Source organism: Chaetura pelagica, unplaced genomic scaffold, assembly GCF_000747805.2.
Source record: "Chaetura pelagica isolate M959 unplaced genomic scaffold, ChaPel_1.0 scaffold20, whole genome shotgun sequence".
Lineage (NCBI taxonomy): Eukaryota > Metazoa > Chordata > Aves > Apodiformes > Apodidae > Chaetura > Chaetura pelagica.
Genome location: NW_009951958.1, coordinates 4,068,602 through 4,072,856, shown reverse-complemented (window position 1 = coordinate 4,072,856; position 4,255 = coordinate 4,068,602).

The window sequence follows — 4,255 nt, the reverse complement described above, 5'->3', positions numbered from 1 at the left end:
CATTCCTGGTTTTCTAGGATTCAAACCACCAAGTCTGGAAGGGAAAAACTTCAGCAGCCCCCAGGTGTGACAATCGCTGATTCAAGGAAAGTGTGTGTGAAACTGCAGGCAAAGCACTTTGCAAGACTGGCCCGAAGCGCCAGCCCTGAGGTGCGCTGGGGGCCAGGCAGGGCTCTGTGCTGTGCACCAGGCACAGCCAGGGGCAGAGCAAAGTGGGACTGAAGGAACTCAGGAGAAACTCATGATCTGGAGACAGAGACCCTCAGGGCTGTGTCCCAGCTCCCATATGGGTCCACTCCCTACTGCCATCTTTCCCTTTCTGCTTCCCACCACTCAAACCCTCTGCCCCACGGGCCAAGGCGATGCTGGGGCAGATCCATGGGCAGCCACCAGACACATGGGCTTTTTCAGCAGCACAGAGCAAGATGGACCTTTGATGTGCCCCAGGTGGCCACACTGTGTCCCCTGCTTTTCAAAGGCCCATCCTTGGCTATTGTGCTCACATCCTGAGCTTGTTTGTACATTCATCCCAGGCCCTCAGCCCCCCTGCTGCAGCAACAGCCACCCTGGCTGCCAGATAAAAGCAGCCAGGCTCACGTGCAACGACAAAGGGCACAGTCCCATGGTGCAGGCACTGAGATAGCAGGAGCTTGGCTAGGCTGACCCCATGCCACCAGAGGCTCCAGGTCATTAACTCCTGCTAGATCTCCACCAGCCCTGGCTGCCCGGGCACCTCGTCTGTTGGCAGGAGCGGTATCAGCCCTGCACATGCCAAGGATTTGTCCTCATGGAGGGCCAGCTTCTTGCCAAAAGGCAAAACTGAGGGCAGGCAGCAACGCCTTGCTCTTTGCTAACTGCCTCATCTCCAGCCTCAGAGCAGGGATGAAGCAGGGGTAACTGCCTGCCTTCCTCTCTGTAGGCAGAGTCAGGTAGTGGATGGAGCACAGAAGAATTTGGGGGTTTAAATCCCAGTGAAACCCAGTCTTTGTAAACAAGGGAGCCCCATCAAAAGAGCCAGGCTGTTTTAACCCCCTAGGGCAGTGTCCAAGCATGAGCCTCCCTGCTGGGCCCCTGTGCCAACTCTGGCAAGTAAAGCAGTGGTAACAAGTACCACCACATCCACACCCCCGCTTGTGTGGTGGGAGCCATGGGGAAGATGAGTCTCCTCACTGCAGGGAGACTAAAAAAACTCTCCACAAGTCATCCTTTCCAGTCTGTTTTTGTCTGTGGCTTGTTTTCCCTCTGCTTTTTAGCTGCCTTCCCAAAATGTGGGTAGGACAGCTGGTCACACGAGGGTCAGGCACACTGCAAAACTGAAGTGAAACCATATTTTCCTTCCCTTATGTCTCAGCATTAATCCTGTGAGAGGGACACTGTCACATCATGGGGTATTGCACAAAGGAATGTGGAGTCATTTGAGTCCGAGTCAGGGGATTCACAAGCCCCTCAGGAGTTCAGAGGAAACAGGGACAAACACCTCCTAAAATACCAGGCTGCAATGAGGAGGAGCACCCTGATGGAAGATAGGCTGAGGCGAGATGTCAGGACAAGCATGGAGGCTCCTGCACTGAACTGCAGGCAGGAAGAGCTGAGCCAGGCAAGGAGCTGGGCCAGATGAGGAGTGGAGTGGGCAGAAGCAACCAGGAGCTTGGTGCAAGCTGCACATGCCCACAGCATGACACAGCAGGGCTCAAACAACAGTCTCCTGCAGGCAGCTTCAGTTTAAATGCTTCCAGTCTTTGGGAACCAGGCAGAGATCTCCAGGTGGATGGAGCTTTGATTTTCATGGACCTCAATTGGGCTAAAATTACTCATGCAGGCAACACACATCCTGCTGGGATGAGGGATCAGAAGGCAGCAGTCACCAATCCTTATTCCCCTTTGGCCATTGTGCAGTTTTGGCTGTCTCTGCTTCTTGCAAAAATTTTTGGCTGAGCTGGGCAGCCTGAGCACCTGGGCTCAGCATCACCCGCAGTACAGGCACCACTTTGGCAACAACACAGGCACCAGGCCTGAGGGAGGTGGCTACAGCCACCAACATCTAGTAGCCAGCCAGCTCCCACTCCCTGTCTGCACCCAATGCAAGGGAAAGGGCACTCAGCTGCTGTCAGGTACCACACTGCATTTGAAGAACCCTTGTTTTAGGGTATTTCAATACGAGTGGTGGTTTAAAAAAATAAAAGTGCAAAAATATCTGAGTTTCTAAGAATGTCAGCTTCCTTTTTTCCTAGCAGGTGTAGAAATGGAGAACTACTCAGCACATGGTCAAACATCTTGCGAGAGCAAACAGAAAACACCTGCAGTGAGTATCTGCCAGGGCAGGTCAGGGCTGGCACAGCAGGGCACACAGCACCTCCTCTGCTAGCAGAAAGGCAGACACAGCAGACTGAGGCCACAGAGAGAAATCAGACTGCCCCTTTCCTGGCTTGCAGTTTAACGTGGTTCACAGGAACCTCCCAAGCCTAAGCTCTGCTGCAGGTGTCCCTGCTCTGGCGGCACCTGGGTGCAGAAACACTGCTCTGCTGGGTGGAGCTGGCCAGTGGGGACCACAGCCCTGTGCCTGGCACGGTGCACCCAGCCTGCACACACCGAGGCTTGGAGGGGAATCCAGGAGGAACACAATAAACAGGACAGGGCTGGGGCTGTTCCCCCCAGGTGATACTTTCCTGAGCAGCAGGCTGCATCCAGACTGTTGCACTGACAAACGAGCGGAGGATCCAGCCTGCAGGACTGATCTAATAGGGATCTGAACCTTTCCCACCTTTGGCTCCCATCGAGGCACCCACAGGGCAACCACACACCAAGTGACAGCTGTGTCCCTCCCACAACTGGCACCACTACAGCCATGATGGACGGAGCTGGAGCACCTCAGTGCTGGAGCCTGGCTCAAACCTCCAGCAGACAGAGATGGTTGGTCCACCAGCACGTCTTGCCTGGAAGCAGCTTTACAGGAGGCTTGTCTCCAGAGAGTCACATCGAGTTTCAGATCTAGTTAATCCCCTCCTTTATTAGCGCAGGAATGTATTGCTTTTCACAAACCATAATCCTCTTTGCAATCATGTGTTCTGCCAAACTACAAACTTTCTGCTCCCATCCTTCTTTCCCGAGAGAGGATTTGAGGCAATAATCCAGGCCTACCAATTTATTTATTTAATGAGCAAGGGGCAAACGTGTGCAGCATTGCAGAACATGCACACACCCAAACCTTGAAGTGTTCCCTGATTCTGGCACACCTTTGAGGGATGCCCTGAGCTGAAGTACTGAGGCTGGAAACAGCGACCTCCACTTTTGCTGTAGCCCAGACAGACAGGGCAGAGGAGGCTGAGGCCACAGCCAAGGCCCACTCATGATTGTGGGCAATTCTGAAGAGAGCAAACATCGGTGGGTGCTCAAGGAGGGAAAAATGTTCTGCAGGGTCCATGTAGCTGGGTCTTTATGAGTTTAGCTGAAAGAGCAGAGCAAGTATCACAGCCCTAGTAGAGTTCAAGAAGCTGTGGCAGGGAGAGCCCCTGGTAAAAGGAGCTCCCTTCACAGCCCCAGCAGGTGCCTGGCAGAGCTGCAAGCCTCAATGTGGCATCACACTGGCAACTAGAGATAGACTTGCCAAGAGCATGGGTGGTTTACAGGTTCCCTAAATACTCCCCGGTATATTGTTTACCACTTTCACTCTAAACCCACTGAGCTGCCTCCTTACCCCATTGCTTTCCCTGTCAAAGCATATTGAAAGAAGATGGGTGCTAAAACTTTGTTTAGTCAAAAGACCAATACACTCTACTTCTCCTTCAAGTTCTTTAGAAACAGAACCAGGGAACCTCACTGCTCCACGCCTGCTGGCTTTTAGAGACTGAGCTCTGCATGCCGGGGAGCCCCCGTCATGGCATGGGGTCACTCTCCCTGCTCCAGGGAGAGGGTCGGGCTGAGGACCAGTTAATGCAGATCCAGCGGTGACACCAAATGGGCACTTGCACGGCCAGGGAGGCCACTGAAACCGCTGTGCAGGTCACAGGCTGCCTGTGGGCTGACACGGGCTGTCTGTGCTTCTTGTGTTCACACGCTACTGGCTTTCATGCTTACAAAGGCCTGCTGTGCTGCTCCTCGTGCAAACGAGATAGCGATCTCAGACAGCAGGAGGTGAGGAAGGGCCCCAGCTCCGCGGGGGCAGCCCTGGGCACGCGTGACACCCGTGACACCCGTGACACCCGTGACACCCGCGACCCGCGGGAACCGACCGGTTCCCAAGCCCCACGAAGCCCCC